Here is a 22731-nt window from a genome sequence, read left to right as displayed (position 1 = left end):
TTTTCCGATACTGATTGGGATCTAGCCCTATCCATGGGTCATAAAATATTATGTAATAACAGATTTAAGCTACTGCACTTTGTACACAGAACGTACCTCACACTCAGTTGTCTAAATAAGATTGACCCGGGGCACAGAGCAGGTGTCCCAGGTGTTGTGTGCTGGGTGCTTCCGTCCTTCATTTGGCTTGGACTTGCAGATTGGTAAACAATTTTTGGCACGAAGTAGTAGCGAAAGTAGAGGAGGTGACAGACTTGCGTATAGAGGTAACACCAATGGCCTGCCTACTGGGAGTGGTGCAGAAACCGCTGGGTCTGAGTATTCCATATAAATAAGCACAGCTGGCGTTGGTGCTGGCCAGGCGCAGGGTAGGGATTGGATGGATGAGCACCTGGAATCCATTGCTCCCCGATTGGATAAGGGACTTAATGGAGTGAGGTGTGGCTGAAGAGCAACAGATGCGCTTGGCATGTAGGCATGAAAAGGCACTCACTGATTTGGCGGCTTGGGGAACCTTACTGGACCGGTTCGTGGGTGTGAAGGATGCAAGCTCTGAAGATAGTCCCGAGGATGAGGGGGGGGGAATCACACATTGAGCCTTTCGATCAGGTGACGACCAACTATGGTATTGACATTTATCCATATTTTACAAGCTACATTTCATGTTTGGTTTCATGTGGATTTTTTGTGGTTTGGGGTGGTGGATTGGCCACAATAATATAGTGGAGGCAAATGGTCCCTGGTTGGTATTTGCTCAATAATATTTTTGGCATTGTAATACAATATGAATATTCTATCTTGCATGGCCTGCACTGCACTGTATGTTCACAGTTCATAAAACTCAACAAAAACAGTTATTAAAAAAAGGATTCTCACTAATGAAAGTCTGCTATAGGGAATAACGTTTGATGTCTTTTCTTTGCTGAATCTAGATGTATGTGGTATCGTTTGCGCAATTGTTCTTGTTATTGATTTGCACTGTAACCTTAGAATGTGTAATAGTTCAAGCTTTGATTAGATTGCGTTTCTTTCGGCGCTTTCGACCGCCAGTGTTGTTTCTATATGTGTATCATTTGATTTTGAGATTAATTTACGTGACCTTAGCATTGTTAATATAGGGAAATAAATATTGTAACTTTTACTAAAGGTTGGTTATTCATAACTGAAAGGTCATGGTGCGTGACAATTACTGACTCTATTGATTATTAATGCTGTTGATTATCATTGATTATTAATGTTATTGATTATTGAGCTGCATGTACTGGAGTTATGGTGGGATAATCTTAATTGCGAGCCAAAAGGTTCATCGACTTATTTGTGTCCCCTTGTAAGTTTACTAATTAAGGTCTGACGCGCCAACACTATCTTGATGTGGTTTTTTTATATGGTTGATCCCTTGACTATATATGTTACACTTAGGGGACAGAATGTGGTGTTACGGCCAGAGGTAGAGACTTTGCAACTGGGGAAGTAGGTTTGAGTTTTGGCATCAGATCGACATCCTGTGATTCTGAAAAATCCCTTAAACTCCAAATACCTAAAGCCAAAATTAATGTGTGCTTGTGTAATGTAACTGATGATCATGTAAAGCACTCCAATACCCTCAGTTCAATTCTGTGCTATATAAAACTGCAAAAAAAAACTAAAAAATGAAGGCCCTGATTTAGGTCACTCAGTCACAAACGTGATGGATATCCTATCCGTTGTATTACGATCCTATAATAGCCTATGGAAATTGGAATACAGCGGACGGGATATGCGTCCAGTTTGTGACGGAGTAAGCCATCCACCAAACTCTAAAAAAGGCCCTAAGTGTTTTGCACATTTCCATCATTCTTTTTCTATCCTTGGGCTACATTTGGTTGAAATTTGTTTTACATTTGGGCTCCTTTTTCGCTGGTGGGCACCATGCAAGACATCTTTGTTATGAAGCTCCCTCATCTCCTCATTTACTGAATTTTCCTCAGTAGAAAATACTTCAATTTTCCACTTTGATTCCATCAAGATGCCGTTCAGTTGTGCCACGCTTTTGGCTTAGATTCAGAATGTTAGCATTCTAGCTGCCCATTAGAACACTGTAGTAAAGCTGCTGATCACTAGGGAGTTAACTGGCGTTGCTGCTGGTGTTGAAAGTGTATGTTTCAGTATGCATGTCAGAATATTTTTATGAAATAGAAAGGAAGATATTTTAGAACTCACTTAAAACATGTCCTACTTTTTCTTTCTATAGCACTAATCATAATTTCTATGACAAAATGAACCCCCTCTTTTGTTCCTTTCTGAATTAAATGTTTTTTGTTTTATCAGTTCGATTCAATCAAGATGGCTTCAGGTGTGCCACACTTTTGTTATAAGTAAGACTGTTCGCGCTCTACTTGTACTTTCAGAATACTCTGGGAGGCTGTAGCAGAACACAAGCGAATCAACTGACAGGCTGCACTTGCTGAAAGTACATGTTTTACTGAGAATGTCTGACTTCATTCTCTTATAGTTGAGAAAGCTAGTGTGAATTTACAGAACATGTGCTCTCATTTTAGCTTCTGGAGCACCTTTCATAACCTCTATGGGAAAATCATGAGAAAACAGTTTTCTCTGAAACATGATTCACAAAATCCCAGCCGAAGGCTTTTTCACAGGGCAAAATCACCTTAAAACACACCACAATTTCTAAAATCAGTAGGGTCTCATCAACAAATGATTTATAATGTAACTAAAATCTGTTAGCACCTTTTTATATGTTCTCCTTTTTGAAACCCTCAAAACCTGCCATTCACTACAATGCATTCCAATGGGACCAGGACCCAGAGTCCTGTAAGTGCTGTCACATCATGTTGTCCATGTTGTGGCCAGACAATAAATGGGAACGGAGGGGTCAATTTGGGACTCCCATATATGCCCTTTGAGGTCTGGGTGTGCTCACACTGACCACTTATATATTTTTTTAATTAATTTTCAGGACACGGGGAACAAGTCTGTAAGGGCTGCCACAACATATTGTTCAGGTTGTCATCAACCAATCAGGATTGACTAGCCTCCTTTAAATTGGCCAATCAGAGCATATCTGAACACCAAATGTCCAGATACAAATTTATTTTTCCTTTAATAGCTCAAAAACTACTTAATGGAAGGCGTTACACTAAACTACAAAAATTACTCTTTCTGGACCATGAGCTACCTTTCTGTCAAATTTGGTGTGATGCTGCCCACGGCTGTAGTCTTGTTCAAAATCCCTAAGGGAAATTGCTAGGGAAAAAGCATTTTGGGACCTCCCTTTTGACGCATATGTACACATATATATATATATATATCACTGAAATTCACTGGTTACAGTTGTCACAACTAACTTTAATATGCATCCTGGCCATGCACAGTGTTGTTATCAATGATGTAATTTCAGACGTCATTAGGGATGTTATCAATGCAGTCAGTAAACATGTCACAAGTTATATCATATGTAGGGTACATGCAGTGCATGGCAAAGGCATGAGTTATTGTTGCCTTGGGGCTCAAAATCAAGATCTAGCTTTCTGTCAAATTTAGTGTAATCCTGATCAGCCCTTTCGGCTGTAAGTGTGTATAAAGTTCCTATGGAAAACGCATGGGTAAAAAAAATGCATTTTGGGACCTTCCCTTTTTTGTAGCCCCTGATTGACAGATAATCTCAAAACATTCACATTTTTGAATATGCATCAAATAGCACCGAAGTTATAAGAACTCACTGACATTGTTTGCTCTTGCCCTGCTGGCCATTCAAGGGGTTTTGTACAATTACTGGCTTGTTATTTTCTAACTTCTAATTGTCTCACATTTCACTTTCTTACAGCTGGAGATTTTAAGGTCTGGGCAGACGTCTTGACATACCTTCCTCTTCAGATCTCTTGAACTTTCCAGATGCCCTTGGACAGCAGCACTTTACCTAATGTTCTACTCACAGTCTGGATCACAGTCTTGACTTACTTTTTGCTGGGAAGATCTGATCTTTGTGATGAAAATCGTGCCCCAAGTTTGTACTGATCAGGCTCCAATAATATTCAATATTGTGGTTCCTGGGAAACCCCTTTCCACAGGATTCCAGTAAGGATCAATGTTTAAATGTTATCACCAATCCTGGGTAGAACTATTTTCATCCCCTTCTGTCCAATCTTCTTGCAGTTTTAGATGAAGATATCTACAACTACCAACACTAGATTACTGCAGATTTACGTTTGTCCCTGCCTCTCAAAATACAAAATCTCTCTTCAGAGGCCATCTGCACCTTGGTATAAGGACATCTTGACATCTTCCAAGTGTCAATGTACAAAAATAGAAAAAATCTTGGCAGGCCAATTATTCTATATATTGGAAACAGATATTAAAGAAACAGATATTAAAGTCAGCATTAAGTGATGACAAAAAAAGTACTCAAACTGCCAATGCTTAGTTCTTTGCTAATGAGATAGCAGAAGCCTGAAATGGGACAAAGAAGATATTTGATACTGCCTGGAATTTAATCAATTCTATGAGATTGATCCAATCTTTCATTCCGTCACACAATGTATGCGATTATTTAGCAGATTTTTATTTACAATAAAGTATTGATTCATCTAATATGAATCAATACTTTAACTCTTTGTCCCCTATGCAAAGGAGCACTCACCAGTCATCCACTGCTGATTCGATCAGTCCTGGTAGACTTTCAACAGACAATGGAGTTGGGTCTTCTGAAATTGATCAATTCTATCTCTTCGCGTTCTACTCTTGACCCTCTACCACATGGGCCTGGATGGATTGCTGTTTTTCTCTGCAATCAGTCATTGGAATTGTTCCTTTACAGTGGAAAAAGAAACCAACGGCCGATGCTACAGTCTTTAGTAACTATTGGCTGACTTCTCGGTTACCCTTTACAGTTAAGATGATGGAAAGATATGTCAATGAGAAGGCATTTGAGTATCTCGGATCCCGCTTCCTACTAAATGAGGCAGGTGGGTTTCCGGCAGGCACATGGTATGCCATCCGCACTGGTTTTGGTCAGGGACGATCTGAGTATGGCAGTAGACTAAAGTCCCGTCATAAGCCTTAAGCTACTAGATCTAGTCAGCTGCTCTTGACACCAGGAATCACAATATCTTGATCTCTAGGTGGTGAGAGGTTGGTGTCAGTGGTAAGGATTTAAGCTGGTACAAATTCTACTTGGAATATAGAGCCAAGCTCTGTGCCTCCCCCCATTTCAGTCTACATTTACGTCAATCGATCAGGATATTTTCCAGGCCATAGCACAGATCCCAGCATTGTTTATTGTCTATCTGTGTTCCTTGGCCCTCTTGATTTGTTCCTATGGCATCAATATTATAGACTATGCAGATGATTCTCAGCTGATTCAGAGTGTGGACAATTCTCATCAGGCAGGTTTAGAACCTTTCCATAAATGTATTAGCAAGTTTTCCCCTGGCTCAGAGCACACTGTCTAAATTTTAACACAGGCAAAACAGAGGTGATGTGCTGTTGTGTTGCAAAGCTTTTCTATGTGCATTACCAGCAGACTTCTGACCCTCAGAAGATAGCTTGGTTCCGGTGGCTACCATTTCCGAGCAGAATCAGGGACTACACTAGGATGGGAATCTATCACTTGCATTTCATGTTAATACATTTTCCTCTTCTTTGTTTTTCTTAATTTCGGGTAATTCATATGATTCTTCCTCTCCTGCCAGGTCATGCTCATCAACTGTTGGTATAGAGTTCTATCTTGGGCAGACGATTATTGCAACGCCTTATTCTTGGAAGTATCAGCATATTTGCTCAATCGCTTGTACCGGGTACAAGATGCTGTTGCAAAGCAGTCTGTTTCTCTCCCTAAGCCCTTCTCCTATGTTGCTGCAATGTCTAGATTGCATTAGCTCCCTGTCCCAAAGAGAGTGCATTTTAATACTCCGCATCATGTTCAAGGCAGTTCATAAGATTGGGTCAGGCTTTCGTCATCACAAAATTCATTACTATTTGCCTCCAAGAACTCTGCGTTCAGCAATGGCCAACTTTTTAGTGGACCTCAAGTTTAAGAAATCTAGAGCAGGAAGATATGTATTCTCGATGCTGGCCTCGAGTGGTGGAACAGCGTGTCTCACTCACTGAGAGCGACCTCTAATTTACTGGCCTCTAGAAAGGCTTTAAAGACATGGCTCTTTAATGTGTTGGTGTCTATCTTGTGTGTAGCTGATCCATCTTGCTGCTAGCTAAGTGCAAGGATACCTTTCAGGTCACAGATGCACTTCACAAACTTAAAAATAAATAAATAACTAAATGCTAAATATATGCATAGTAACAACTGATACTAGGGCCACTGTTTCACTAACACAGCTTTCTTTCTTCGTCTTCATTCAGCTAAGAAGGAACATCTGCATAGAACACGCAGTGCCATACTACACCAACCTCATGTGACAGGACAAAATTGATGTCCAGCTCCTTCTGGGATTTTAGGGTGCTACAAAGAGCAAGATAGTGATAAAAACTCCCTTTTGTGGCATGTGGTCCTCATCAAGCTTTTGTTTTCTCTGGCCATGAAAGATCCCCCGGAAGGCATGTATGCTTTTTCCGCTGGAGCTATTTCCGTTTCCATGGCACTTTCCAAAGGTGCCCTGGTTACCAACACCTTCCAAGCTACTACTGCAATACTTTTGCCAAGCACTACTGCCTCATGTCTCAAGCAGACAGAGACAGGAACTTTACCTGAGCTGTGTTGCATGAGTTCCTGGTAAATCACCACTAGGCCAGCCCACCTACATGGAGGTACTGCTTTGGGATTCGTTCATAAAGGGAGGAATCTGCAGGAAGTTGTATCCATCACAAGAAAACGTTATTCAAGTTCGAAAGAGATACTTCTGTTGGATACATCACCTTTCCACGGATTCCTCACCAAACGCATTAGTTCCGTAGAAAATAGGACCGCAAGACATGCAAACACATTACATACTGTATTTGTCTTTGTTGTGGCTATTTCGGGTCCTCTTCGCACGCCTCAGTGAGGTGCCGCGAGTGGTTAAGAAACAGATGTCAGCATGCTGGTTGGTGGCTTTTACCTCTGGTGATGTGACATCTGGCAATGAAATCGTGGTTAGAGCCACCTGGTACCACCTTGCGGAGCTGAAGAGTCCCTGCTAGTGAAAGCTCTAAAGAGTCTGGAATGGAGCGTTTCTACTTTGGATAATTTACAGAAAGAGTATGTACTATAAACTAGAAATAATTTTATCAAAGGTAAGTAATTTGTTATTTGCGCTATCTTGTTTACATGCGAAGTTTTGGCGAAGGAGCCGCACATACAACATTTACTGGCAAACAGTACACATGACAGACCTAGAGTAACTGTAATCTATTGCTGCAACCTTCAATTAACTTTTGTTTAAATTTTATAGACTGCTACTAACTGCATTTCTACCATTTGTCAATGCTGCAGAACAAGTTGTATTACAATTACTTATTTATCAGTATCCAGATAACCCTCCTCAGTAATATACAGAGTTGAGAAAGATTGGACAAAGTAAAATGCATAAGAACATGTCGAAAAATGGCGTTAATTGTATACCCACATTTGGAGCGACCCCTGTCTATCACAACCTCCCTTTCATGTCATGTCACAAACAAGAGCGAACCTGAAGATGAAACATGCCACCTTATGTGAGTAAGTGTTCGACTGCCTTTTAATAGCTATTCGCATCACATAGATATGTGGCTCATTCCACTGAAGATAATCCACAGCATTGGGTCCAAGACAGTAGCGTAAAAACAAGAAACCTTAGGTATCTTCTTGTGTGAGCAACAAACACGACACCAGGCAAGACACTCCTGGATATTAATTGAATCTCTCACATGCATCCTGTCCCATGACCTGTGCTTTGTTCTTTCTTACCTTGTGCATTCACCTTCGGCTCCGGTACTGGGTGTCCCTGTCCAACACAAAGAGCCCAACACTGCCAGAGCTCTGTAAGGATTTCAGAGAAGGGTCTGGCACATTACCCACTCTCTGCTAACCCAACAAGACTTTCAGAGCCAGGTCTCTATTGGAAATTCTGCATCAAGACCAGCCAGACTCTAATCATCATGTATTCAGCCCTTCACACAAATTTGGCCAGAAAGCACAGCCACTGTTGCAGTTCACGCAGCACCATGCCAATCACTCCATCATCCTTTTGTTGTATTTCCTGATTTTTCATATTGCCAAGACCTCACTCCGCCGTGAGCCACTTCTCCACGTAAGATGTTTGACAGCTCTGCGTTCACTGGCGTTGCCACACTCCTAATGCCCGGGCGACCATTGCCAAGCCCTGTGTGTCCAGATTTTTGCTGCCAAGCTCCATTCTTTATCATAATTCTTCTGCAAAGCTACCGACTGCTCCCCAGGTACCTACCAATATTCCCCTCAGAAGCTACAGAAAAAATAGGGGAACAAGAGATAATTGTCGACCACTTAGAAGTGCTCTCTAAGGTGATGGTTACCCTCCCATTCACTGATAGTGTAATGCTAACAACAAAACAAGTATATAAGAGGCACCTATTTACATCCAGAATTCTGTTTCAGTTTTTTTTTAAACTTAAGTTCTTTTATTTTATCACCATGGGTATTTTACAAAAAACAAAACTCTTATATGTATTTCATTATGAATTCACACAATATATTAATTTTGTTGTGAATATAACAATTATTCATACTAATTAGATTTCGTACAATATTTTGTCTCTAAATATTCATTGAATATTAAACAGATAAAATTCTCAAATTATCTTGGGTGAAATGGTGTTGAAATCTTGATACAGTCAATATGTGTTTCACAACAACTGTCGTTTTTCAAGGCTGGAAGAAAAAATGAAAATGAAAAAACAACCATGATTTTCAGCAGTACGGCTGAAATTTGTACCTGTGCGTGTTCATCATTCCGTCCAATGGAACTGTTCCTTTTTTAATTCTTTGAATCAAAACATCAGTGTTTTCCTATATTTCATATAGAAATCAATTCAGACTACTGAATCTGTAAGAGACGAACTTTCAAGAACAATAAGATAAATAGATACATATATTTCTACAATTCAACTTTTTATTACAAAAATATCTGAAAACCTAAATAAGTTTGAACTTTTCTAATGAAAACCAGTTTGTTTATTACCATTCTCTTTGAATCTCGATCAACTAAACCAGGAGTAAATCATCTAATTCAGATTACCATGTCGAGATAAAATACAACTGGCCGCGATTCCAAACCTCTTATCAAGGCTGAATAAAAACAATGTAAATATCCCCTATGCACACCTAGTTAGATAGTAACCCCCCTCCAACTAAATAACCAAAAATACAGTAGTACAAAATCCTAGTAAAACACTATTACAATACTTTACCTATATGGGATCTTAATTTGAAAATGAGTGTTGCAACCCATAATACCTGGAAAGTAGTTCAAGATTGATTCACAGATTACATCAAATTCATACGTCTTTACATTGTGAAGTGTTATAAAAAGCCCAAAGTATCTCCACAAACATCACAGAATTAATTTAAAGACAAACATTCAGTTCATTCAATGTCATTTTTCACAGTTGAATTTCACCCATAATTCAGCATTATTCGAGATTGTTCAGTAGAAAGTGCCTACCCCCTTGTAAATCATATTATACGTTTCAATAGAAATACATGTAAGAGAAATGTGATGCATAGAGATGTGTAATTGCATGAACAGTTAGCATATTCCAAAGCTCCATAAGATTGCTTCAGGTAGAACTGAAGACCACTACAGACCACTTTCAAAATACTGCTATACTCATTGTCTTTATGTGACATCAAGAATATCGAACAATTGTAGACAGTCATATTAGGGATGAAGTTGTTTTTTGGTTGTTTAGAGGACGTCTGGAGGGCAGGAGATTGACGCTCACACTGTGGAGGAGGAAGACTGAGGAGGAGGTAATGCCCAGCACAGAGCTCTTGGGAGAGGCAAATACAAGCAGGCAGTTTCACAGAGGGCTCTTCGGAAGCCCTGTAGGCCAGACTATGGCACTGGCTCCCAGTTCCGGATCAGGGCATGGGCACACATTTCCAAGTCAATGGTAAGAATTAAATCTTTCATTCTTCCCCTGGCAGGTAAAAGAAGTTCATCTTGTACAAAGTAGACAGGCTTCGTCTCCTTGTACCATTAGCAAGTTACCCATAGCAGATCTGTAGAAACTCTCTGCATGCTTCCTTTTACTTCAGTATGACCATCTTGTTAGTGTGCCAACAGGCAACAAAGTCTTCCAGTATGACTTTTTCCAGCAATCAAAATAAAAGGGTGCTACAGACACCCTAGTGCTACAGACTCAGGCCCCACCTCTCAACACTCACCAAACATTTCAGCCCAGTCCACCTCAAAGGGCATCTAGCAACATCTGCAAACATTATCTCAGAAGGACTGGTGAGCAGCCAAGTCACTGGTTCCTGCAGATGAACACCTCATGAATGGAACCCAGTGTGATATGCTCAAGCTCCAGCACACACCTCCAGGCAGTACTCCAAAGTCATCCTTACTCCTCTCTAACTGGCTCATGCGTGTGCCATTTAAAGCTTTCAGCACTTTAAATTTGACACACACAAGCCAGGTAGAAAGGAGTAAGCATGACACCGTCAATAGGTGTGAGGTGAAATTAGGTCCCGGGACACAAGGGTGTAGATATCGTAAAAGGACCTCCGCTACAATATTAGGCTCCTGATTGGATGTGGTTTGCAGATTTTTTTTCTCAAAAGTCTCAAACCTAACATAGGTAGCTCGTATACGTGGCACTCCTAAATAATATTGAAATAATACTTTTATTCAATCAACAACTAGGGCCCACAGCAAAATTTGTCAGTGCTTTGGTGCAGCTGACTGAAAGAGACACGCTTTGGGAATGACATCACGGGTTTCAATCCCTACTACAGTAATACTACTCTTAAAATGAGAGAGGTGTATGCTCTAAAGAGATTCAAAGAGCCATACAGTAGCAGGAGCCAGGGCGGGACTCGTCATTATCTCATTGTGCATTTGTCCCTGTAGGTAGGGAGGGCCAGAAGCCACTGGAGGTGAGCTTTTGAAGGCCCAGGTCCGGGCCCCTGTCCCCTTAGGGCTGATTACAGCAGGCACTACTGCTAATTCAGGTGAAAGAGAGAAAGAGTTCAGGGAGGGAAAAGAGAGAGGACAGAAGAAAGACAAAAAATAGAAGGTCGAAGAGAGAGAGAGATGGAGATGGGAAAGGGAGCACGGCTGGTTTGAGCTTTTCTGTCACAACTGCTTTTTATCGGTAGTCTGACCTTGTAGCAGCTGTGGTAAATCGAGGGATGCATATAGTTTGGCACAAGGAAGTAATCCGAAAATTAAAATATCCTGCACTTGAACCATAACACTAACCGCACTGAGCACAAGAAGCAAGCAAACCCGACCCTCCTTAGGAGAGTTACCTTAATTATTTGATATTCCATCCATCCCTCCATCCTTTCATCAATAGATCCATGTAATTATGCATCCACCCATTACGATGTTCATGTATCCATCTGTCCATACTTTCTCTCCTCCCATCTGTCGAGTCTTCATCCTTTCATTTATTCACTTTTTAACTTAACAATACTTCCACTGTTCAGTTACCTCTTTCACACTTTCAGCTATTCATTCCTCCACCCTTGCCCTCACTTTTACCCTTCTGTTTTAGTACCTTTCACCTTTTGTTCAGCACCTACTTTCGTTTCCGGGTTCCCTTCTTTTCATCCTTTCTTTCTTCTTTCGCCCTACTCATTTTATAGCGCTCATCCTCACTTTTTTATTACATTTTTCTCTCATGCTCACTTTCTCTTTGTCCCTCTCTCAGTGTTTCCAGTTTTCATAATTTCTCATTCTTTAGTTCCCTTGCTGTGCATATCAGCTCACCGACCACAGCCCTCTACCATGGTTTTGCTTCACAGTTCAGAAACAACTAATAACTGTTCAGCAGGGCCCAGTTCATCAGCCCTTGGTGCCTAGTGACAGAATTGCATAAGCTGCTTAAACGGTACGGTCCCCTACCACTGGTCGGTAAATAGTAGGCCTGTGTCACAGGTCCGGGACCTGAGAACAGATAGAAAAAATCTGAGTTCCAAATAAAAAAATAAGAGGAAACTAGGACGTTGACGGAGTATCGCACAAAGGAATTGGTGTGCTGTAAGGAATTGACGACTTTCTGTACCAGATTTAAGAACCCTCTTGCGCCCCCTAGCACAAATTGGCATAATTTTTCTAATGTGTCTTTAGGTTGGCAAAACCTCACCCCATATTTACAAAGTGGCGCAATGCATGCATTCAGCTACTTTGTAAACCATTGCGCAACATTATGCCTGTGAATCAATGTGATTCTACTGCCCAGTTCTAGCATAATTTTTAACGCCTGCTTTAGGCAGGTGTTAAAAAAAGGCTCTCATTGTTTTCAATGGGCCTCCTTTTACTTTGCAGGATTAGCGTCAATATTTTTGCCACTAATCCTTCAAAGTGACAAACTAGCATCAACATTTTCGACACTACTTCGCTAACGTGTGCCATGGTGCGCCGTATCATAAATACAGCGCACACCTCGTGGTGTTAGGGGGGGGTGCAAGAAAAGAGGCGCATCATGACATGATGTGCCTCTTTTCATAAATCTGCCCTTCTGAACGTTGCAGCAACAGGGGAATATAAGTGTTAAAAATAACGCATATTTTCAATTCTGCACCAAAGACATCTTTGGCACAATATTCTTTCTTATTATCATCTGAGTGTATCACTCTGTAGTCTTGCTGAACCAAATCCGATAAAACAATAATTGCCTTTTTAATGGCACACTTGCAAAATGGCAAAAGGAAACGCATCTCACTCCTTTAACAGAGAAACATTTAACAGTTAATCTTTTCAAATGTAAGTTTTGTGCAACAAATTACGTTGGCAAAGTTACCGCAGCCAGAATGCGTTGTAATAAGAACTGCGAGTGTGCTTCATTGTTTTTTGTTGTTGTTTTTTATTTTTTTATTTTTTTTTAGTCCTCATCTAGCCTCCAGTTTACCAGGTATCCTCATAGGGGGCATTTCATCGAGAACCGCCAGCCTCGAAGCAAGATTTCGGCTTCAGGCACCCCTCTGGAGACAACTAAGTCTCTAGCTCTTTGCCTTAGAAGGGTCTCCTCAAGAGCCTTTGGAACCAACCGGTGGTATAATAATCGACCTCACTGATTATTCCTTTCCTGCCACCTCTTTAATGGAGCCCAAAACTAAATTTTCTTACTTTCTCTCTTTGTAGTGCTTAAGTCCAAACACATATTACACATCAAGGCTTCAAACCGCTCCACATTCGTAGGGGGAAGGTGCTAACCTACTTCCTACATATCTCCCTCCTGGCCAACAGCAACATGAAAAAGAGTAATTTAGCGTGGTTTTTATTCAAACCTTCTGAGTCTGGGAGACATCCAAAAATAATCACTGAAAGGCTTAACTTGCACGAGATTGATAGGATATATTGATTGTTTCCCCCACCTCTCTCCAAAATCGAAAGAGCGGAGGGCACTCCCAAAACATATGCCCGTCATCTGCTAAGGCCAAGCCACACTTCTTCCACCTCATCAAGCTGCCTTGTTCACATTTAGATAGCTTCTCCGTGGTCCAGAAGGCTCTGCAAATTGAAAACAGATGATTCCTTTTTAAATGGGCAGGTTTAACTGTGGAGTATAAAAGGGTTGTAGATACTTGCCATAGTTCTTTAATCTGTGGTCCTGGAAGACGTTCTCCCCAAATCTCCTCTGGCAAACTCTCCATCTATGACTTCCATCAAAGTCCAATACCATCTCGCCAGACCTTTCCTCCAAGGTTTAGATTGGTAAAGTAACTCTTCTGCCCTATTTGAGTCGCCTATTCCCTCCTTCACACTGTTCGCCCAGCTTGCTATCTGGAGATATTTGAATCTAGACAACTTGCCCTCCAGCGCTGAGTCCAGATCTTCAAACGGAATAAGCTTTCCGACCTTGAACAGTTGCCCCCAACACCCTAAGCCTGCCTCTCTAAATGGCTTAGTAAAAACATCCCTAGTTCAGGACGGTGAGCCCGGGGAATCCCAGATGGGAGCATGTTAACTATGGTATAGCCAATTAGTGGTTTGCCTTATTGCAAACCACTGCTTTGCGGCGTCCTGCATAATTTTAAACCTAACTTTCTTAAAATATCTGGGATCCCCAAATTTGTACAAGAAATTGCCCTGCATTCCATGGTTAGTCTTCATCATTTCTCTCAAAATTAATGCCAACTCTGTGGCCCCCGTGCCATTCGTTACCCCAGCCATATTTTTCATGAAGGATGCCCAGGCATAGAGCTGAAGATCCGGGACCGCTATCCCCCCTTTCTCCTTCTTCCTCTTCAGTTTCTTCCATGAAACGCATACCCCTTTAGAAGCCCAGATAAAACTGCTGATTTTACCCTGCAATTTGTTCAACCACTCTTTATTAAACTTTAAAGGGATCGCATTAAAGATGAACAGGAGTTTAGGTAGTATAATCATTTTGACCAAGTTTGCCCTTCTTATAATTGTAAGAGGGAGGTTTGACCAACTTTTCACTAGCTTACATGAATCTCTCATAATTCTCAAAAAGTTTACTTCCGCTAACTTTGCTATGTCCTGAGTTATTGTGACCCCTAAATATTTAATCTCGCTCTTAATCGGGATATTCTCCGTCTGCATATTCCACGCAATAATTTCTGTTTTTCCCTGTTGACTGCATACCCTGCAATCTGCCCAAACTCATTCGTCTGTTCCTCTAAGATTGGTAGAGTTTGTTGCAAATTTGTAGTATATATCATCAAATCATCTGCGTACAAAGCTACCTTCCTGCCCCATCCTCCACAAATGAATGGCAATATCCTCTGATCTCTTCTGATAATACAGGCAAGGTGCTCTATGTACAAATTAAATAACAACGGAGACAATGGACAGCCCTGCCTAGTACCTCTTTCAATTTTAAAAGGGCATGTTAATGAACCATTAACCAGGACTTTAGCAACCGGGTCGTGGTAAATCCTCCGCAATACCCTTGTAAACCTCTCTCCCAAGTTGAAGGTTTGACATAGAGTATCCAGATACACCCAGTTAACCCTATCAAAGGCCTTGGTAGCGTTGATTGTAATGAGAGCTAATGGCTTCTTACCAACTTGAGCTACATCTGCTGATGCTATTGCGCCATGAGTCAATTCATGCAGATACCTATTTAAAAAAAAACCTTTTTGATCACCCTGGATAAGCTTACCTAAGACCCTCCCAAGTCTTTCTGCCAGGAGTTTTGTAAAGAGTTTCTAATCACAATTTAACAAAGAAATTGCTCTGTATGAATCACAACTTCTAGGGTCTTTCCATGGTTTTAAGATTAAAGTAATAGTGGCCTCCTTCCAGGATGGAGGTAATGGACCCCCTTCCTCCAGAATATTGTTACATAAGTCCACAAGAAACCTAATGATACTATCCCCTAGTTCTCTATATACTTCGAAAGGTAGGCCGTCTGGGGCCGAGGCCTTCCCTGACCCACCTAACTGCATAACTCGCTCTACTTCAACCTTGCATATCTGATCATTTAAACCCTTATTATCCTCCTCCTCAAAGGCCGGCAAGTCAAGGTCCTTTAGCCAACACCTCACTGACGCTGGTGATATTATCAACTTCCCTGAATAAAGCTCCTTGTAATAATCCCGGATAACATCCCCAATCTCCCTAGTACTACTGCAGACCTCACCTGATCTCCTACCATAGATCTCTCCCACCTTATTCCTAATCTGATTCGTCCTTATTTTCCACGCCAGTAATTTTCCACAGTTTTCTCCATGTTCAAACTGTGCAAGCTTACTAGCTTCAAACCTTGCTTTCATCCTATTATCAACTATAGCTAACAACTCCTGCTTTAGATCTCGACACTGCCTCTTTAGTTCTTCAGCCTTCTCTCCTTTAAAATCCACGGCAATCAACTCTAGCTCTGCAAGGTATAACCGCTGTTCTAAACATGTAGGGCCAGATGTAGCAAGGGTTTTACGTGTCGCAAACAGCGATTTTCGCTGTTTGCAATGCGCAAAACCCACATCGCGATGCCCTATTCCCATCTTGCGAGTCGGTAACCTGGTTACCGACTTGCAAAACTGGACTGCGAGTCGCAAATAGGAAGGGGTGTTCCCCTTCCTATTTGCGAGTCGCAGCGCAATGCAGGATTGCTTTGTGACCGTGAACGTGGTCGCAAAGCAATCGCAGTTGCCACCAGTGTCACACTAGTGGTAACCCATTCGCAAAAGGGAAGGGGTCCCCATGGGACCCCTTCCCCTTTGTGAATGGCATTGAAAACATGTTTTCAAAGCAGGCAGTGGTCCTATGGACCACTGCCTGCTCTGAAAAAATGAAAGTGACACATTTAATTTTTTCATTTTGTAATGCATCTCATTTTCCTTTAAGGAAAACGGGCTGCATTACAAAAAAACAAAACTGCTTTATTTAAAAGCAGTCACAGACATGGTGGTCTGCTTTCTCCAGCAGGCCACCATCCCTGTGAGTGCTGTGAGTCGCAATGCAGGATTTTCCTACATCTGGCCCGTAACCTCTCCTTTGTGGGCCTTCCTTTTAATAGAAGAAGCTCTTACCAGCCTTCCTCTCAGAAAGTCCTTGAAGGTATCCCAAACTATGGCCGGAGATGCTGAACCGGAGTTTATATTAAAAAACTCATCCACCTCAGTTCTTAAATCTGCTACTAAGTTCTCATCCAATAATAGACTCCTCTCTAATGTCCACCTACTCTGAGAGACCCTCTTCTGCAGCCAAATATCTACTCTTACTGCCGAATGGTCCGACATATGAGACGCAACATGTACCACCTCCTTGACCTGGTCCCTCAGTCTTCCATCTACTAAAGCGTAGTCTATCCTACACAGATGCCTGAAATTTTTATTATGATATGTATACCCACATTTTTGACCCATCCTCTCTGTCCAAACATCATGTAACCCTAACTGAGACATCATTGCTAATACTTTAGACCGCATCTTTTTGTTTATTTTCACCCTATTACCTGAGGACCTATCTAAAATATAATTCAGTACTACATTAAAGCCCCCCACCCATATTATGGGGTCAGGATACTGCAACACAAGATGAAAGAGGTCCAACAAAGGTGAAGGGTCATCTCTATTAGGCCCATAAAAGCCTACTATAGTAAAGACCCCCTCAAACAACGACAACCTTCCAATTGCCCATTTACCCGTCTTGTCCACTGGCCCACCCTGGAAGGAGACGTTGGGGTGATTTTTTACTAAAATGGCCACCCCTTTACTCCCCCCGCCTGTGTAGTGCTTAAAAACTGCTAAAGCCATCTACATGAACTAAATAATTCTGTGCATTCTTCACTAGACAGGTGCGTCTCTTGCAAGATTATAACATTCGCACAGGTATCTCTCAAGTACTGCATCAACCTTCTCTGCCTAGTCTTTAATCTTAAGCCATTAACATTCCAGGATAATAGTTTTAACTCGTTCATCCCTGCCATCTGTATGCCATTTTTCAGGAGTAACTGGTAGGGCTTCCTATACTGTTCCAATACACTACTAGATGAGGAGCTTATTTTTTCCTTTTCTCCTTTTTTTTGGATGTTTTCCCCCTCTGCTCCCCACTCAGTGCTCAACCCTTCCACCTCCCACCCTCCCTAACTCCACACCCTCTACCCCTACCCCTAAGTGCCTGGGAAAACCCATCCTATCTCTCTAACTGGGCGATTTATCTCGCCCCAGGATGCCCATCACTGGCCATTCCTACAAAATCATACAAGCGAAAAGAGGACACAGCAAGGTCTTATCCTAGTCTACCAGCGAGCTTTGATGAGAGTTTTAATTAGGTCATCCCCCTTCTTCCAATCCTTGAAGTTGTACATTTTATTGTTAGCCATGACTCTCAGGAAAGCAGGGAACTTCAATTGGGCCGTAGCCCCCAAACCTTTCAAAGATTCGATCCTTTTTCCCAGCTCCCATTGTTTGTTCAAGGTTACACTCAACAGATCCGACCTAATATCAAATGTCAGATTTCATCAATGTCAGACTTCAGCTGCTAACAACTTCTGTTTCAGTGCTTCTACCAAGATACGCTCCTTAAGCGCATACGTTTAAAAGTTAACCAATATTTTCCTGGGCTTATCCCTGTTCGGGGTTTTCCTAAATGGATCCCTATGCACTCTTTGGATGTCTCTTGCGATATCTTCTACTGTATCTGCAATCTGCACGCCCTGCTTTATTAACCTTGTCACAAGGCCTTTCAGATCACTTCCTTCCATCTCTTCTGGAACTATTAGGAGCCTCAAGTTGCATATTCTCAAAAGGCTCGAGTTTCTATAAGACATTCTCTTTGTTAGATTTCAACCTCTGAATCTCAACCTTATTCACTTCCATTGCCGACTTCAACCCCCCCACCTGTTCCTCCAAGGCAGTGGTCCTCCCCGCTAGATCATCGATTTGTTCCCCAAGGGTCTCGCATAGGCCTCTTATCTCCTTTTGTTTAGAAATCGAAGTATCAAACCCCCCCTTAACCTCCAGAGATAGGGCCCTTAACATTACGGCGATTGAGTGGTTGGGAAGTTCCTCCCCATCAAACTCCCATTGTTGCATGTCGTCTTCTCTGAGGGGTGTCCTAGTCCGCACCTGGGGAGAGGGATTCTGGGGCTGAAGACCATGACTCTGTTGTCTCGCCTCTTCCATGTCCCCCTCGGGTCTGAGGTCCTCCTTCTCTGTCTCCAAAGCTCGAACTTCTCCACTAAGCCTCTTCCTCCCAAGGCCTTCCAGCGAAGAAACCCGGGGAAGACCACTGGTCGCCATTTGCTCACTCTCCACACTCTCTAGTGACTGAAATCTATTGGGGCTACAAATGTCATAAGAGACTTGCCTGCCCCCCTTACATGTGCTGTCTTCTAAGGCTTCATTCCCTCGTGCACTAAATGTACCATCTGTGCTGTTTGCTGCGTTAAGTCTGATTTCTCCATACCCTGGGGCTGGATCCCGGCGGGGAAAACATGGCAGCCGCGTAGGTCGCGGCCGCGGGACGCTCGCATCGGGCAGAAGTCATTTTGGGAGATGCCACTTCTGAGCGGCGTCCAGAAGAGAAGAGGCACACGGCAACCATTCCCCGTAGTAGCAAGCTGCTAAATGCGGCTCAACGGGAATTAAAACTAAAAATACCTTTGGCGGCTCCTTGGTGCTCCGCGATCTGTGGAGAGAGACGTGGGAGATGAGAGACGCGCTCAATCTGTGGGCGTGTGCTGCAGCTGGGGTCCAACTGAGCAGAGAGGCTGCCTCGAGGGGCTCCTTCTGGGGTGGAAAGATCATCTGTGGCAGTAGCAGCACAAGTAGTAACATTAATAAAGGGCTCTTGGAGCACTTTGAATGGATGCAGCAGAAGGAGCAGACACAGCAGAAGCAGCACCGGCAAGGTAATGTGCTGTTCTCCCCCCCCCAACAGCGGAAATCTTTGAGACTGTTTTTGGAGAGAAGAGCTGTGCTATGTTAACACTTAAAGGTTTGAGGGGAAGTAAAAGTGCTGGTCTTACCTACTCTTTAAGGAGCAGCAGAAAGAACACTGGGGCTAAGGGACATTTGGGGCCCGATTCATTAGCGCTCTCTAGTGACAGCCTTAAAGCGCAAATGGATCAAGCTAGACCCAGTGGCAGAGGTGTTAGGGAGAAGGATAAGCACTCTGTAAAACTTGGGGCGCTCAGGATAGGAGCCTCAGGATTACCCCCTCATTAAAGAGTGTGCTTCATTGTTGTCAAAAAACGCCATTCCAGCTGTGGGCTTTCATTGCACAATAGAGTGCATTTCAGGAGCTGTAGTCTTCTTTTTGCTTCAGGAACTAAAACACCTCATGACAGTCATTTGTGAAGGGAAAGCCCAGTACTGAACATACATTGTTCGACGTACTAGAGAGATCTGGGAGCTAAGGATATCGAGTTACTGAATTGTAGTGCTACATATGTATACTTATGCTGAGTTGGCAAAGATAGGATGGGTTTCTAGAGTACACTTTACAGCTACCTACTTGTGAACTTTCAATGAGGGCTCCAAAAAGATGAACATGTAGGCTGAAGCATTCCATCCACAGTAGAAGTGACCTTTCCGGGGACAAACCGAGGAAAGCATGGGCGTTGAGATTGCCCTTCTTTCTCTACCCCCATTGAGTTCCTGCATAAGAAATCACGAATTTCCATCACCCACAGATTCATTGGTGCTCACAATATTTAATCAGCCTTCCATCCATTCATCTTTTGTTCCTTTTTTATTACATTTATTTGGCAGTTTCATGTGGTGAATCTGAACAAATGACTGATTGATGAAAATAACATAAGGTCAGTGAAAGGATATATCAACAATATATTAGTGTGGGGAGATCTGGGAGGATAAAAACGTGAAAACAAATCTTAACACCTATGCTTTATTTCCAAACAGGTGATTAGCAATGTGTCATTTAAGTCAGAAGATCTCTACTGTACAGGACCATTTATAGGAATTTCGGACATTGTAACAGCAAGTTATTTTAGTTTTTCTGTGCTTTTGAAGGGCTGTCTTGAGACAGACTCCGTAGACCATGGGAATTCCTAAGAGCAGGAAGTTGCCACAGTCCAATCTCGATAGCACCAAGGATTGGGTAACTTATTTGATGCATTAGTCGAAGATTAATTCAGGCCTTAAGGGTTTTCTACCTCGAAGTAATCTAAGTTGGTCTTGTGCCCCTTACCCTGCACTATTAATATGATCTTGAACGTTAGGTCTCCTTTCTATGATAAAACCAAGAGATTTTGCATATTCTACAATTTCCTGAAGTGGTTAAGCATAGTAACAATGTGGAGGCACTTCTAGAAGGTAATGAATCTGTTTGGAAGGGCATTCAATAGAAACGCTGGGGCATATTTATAAGGCCCTCTTGCCTCCTTGTGCCACACTAGCGTAATTTTTTTGAATGATAATGTGGCGTTAAGGAGGCAATTTCCTTTTGCCATATTTACAAAGTGGCGCAATGCATGATTTGCGCCACTTTGTAACCTATGCACCACATTAAGTCTGTGCCAGGCATAATGTATGCTAGGGGGGCATTCCCCCATTAAGAGGACCAGAAAAATGGCGCAGTGAAATTGACGAGATTTCACTGCTCTGTTTTTACCGTAATTTTTAACACCTGCCCTAGGCAGACATTAACGTGACACTCCCATTGTTTCCAATGGGCCTCCCCATGCATTGCTGGACTAGCGCCATCATTTTTGGCGCTAGTCGACTAATGCGCCACAATAGCCTGAAAAATGGTGATGCTATTGTGCTAGCGTGCGTCATGGTGTGCCCTATTGTAAATATGGTGCTACCATGGTGACGTCAGGTGGGCTCCGGGGGTGCAAGAAAAGTGGTGCATCATAGCTGATGAGTCACCTTTTTGTAAATATGCCCCACAGTTTTGATAAGATTCAGTTTGAGGTTGTGATTAGTCACCCAATGCTGAATGCATCTGAGAGTCTGAGCATAAAAGATATGTGAGCATAGAACTGGTATGATAATGTGAGCTTCTAAGCAGTGAACATAGAATTCAATTAATATGTTGTATAGCTTTTGCAAAGAGGACACCTTGTTGGAGTAATGAAGTGCTCAATACCTATTCTGCCTTAAAAGATAGAAATACTTTGTTGCCTCATGAACTTAGTCTTAAAGAACTGGACTTGAATGTCAAACAGCTGTTAGAGACCAGCAGCAATGGTAGCAGCAAAACTATGTGACCAGTGCTTAAGGAAGGGTCCACATAGCCACGGGGTTGATGCCTGACTTTGATGTGGCAATGACATCGACAGGTGGTGTGAACCCTATGAAGTAGCTCTAGAGATGCACAGGACCCCTGAGGAGGAGAGAGTAGCAGGCCCCTGGAGGCATATACCTAGGGATGGGATGGATTCCCCCTTGCCCTAAAGAAGGGCGACAGATTGATGCATCCCCCCATGAAGGAGACCCTTGTCAAGAAGTATGGATTCACCCCAGAAGAGTACAGGGTGAGCTTCAGGGGTCAGCAAGAAACTGTCTCACCAATTTTGTGGGTTACTTGTGTAAGAAATTGGATGGTTAGGTGAATGGTAGTAAGGGGATGTACAGTTTGTTCACGAGAGAGCACATGTTCGATCACTGTTTTCCAGAGCTATGCTAACACCTGATTGATTACAAGCTTACTGATCCCAGGGAACTTGCAAAGGAGGCAACCATTTGGGTTACTACCAAAGTGGGAAGGTTGGTTCTGGTTACCCCAACAGAGTAGAAGGAAGGTACACAGTGACCCAGAGAGGTTGCAGTATATTGTAGGGGTAAATAATTCCCATGTCTTTCCTAAGTGTGGGAGGGGAGGGTTTGGTAGGCAGAGGCCTAGGGTTCCCCATTTCTAACACCAGTGTTAGGATTTCACCCAGTATGGACACAGGAAGGGGGAGACCGGGTCTGTACCACAAGACCATATACTGGTGGAAGCTCCACAGTGTCAGGAGAGCTGGGTGGGGTGGCTCCCAAGGTGCCCTATCAGTTCCATTTTCTGAGGGTACCACTCCCAGGAGGAGGAGGGTATGTGAGCCCAGATGGAGGTGCAGGGTGAGGTAGAACTCACCTCTGTCTCCTGTTCAGCCTCAAGGTACAGACCCTGGGTTGAAGAACCAGTCTCATGATACCACCCCTGATTTGGAGGGCGGTAGAGGAGTGGT

The sequence above is a fragment of the Pleurodeles waltl genome, chromosome 6 (genome assembly GCF_031143425.1).
Source record: "Pleurodeles waltl isolate 20211129_DDA chromosome 6, aPleWal1.hap1.20221129, whole genome shotgun sequence".
In the NCBI taxonomy this organism is placed as follows: domain Eukaryota; kingdom Metazoa; phylum Chordata; class Amphibia; order Caudata; family Salamandridae; genus Pleurodeles; species Pleurodeles waltl.
This window is presented reverse-complemented; position numbering follows the sequence as displayed.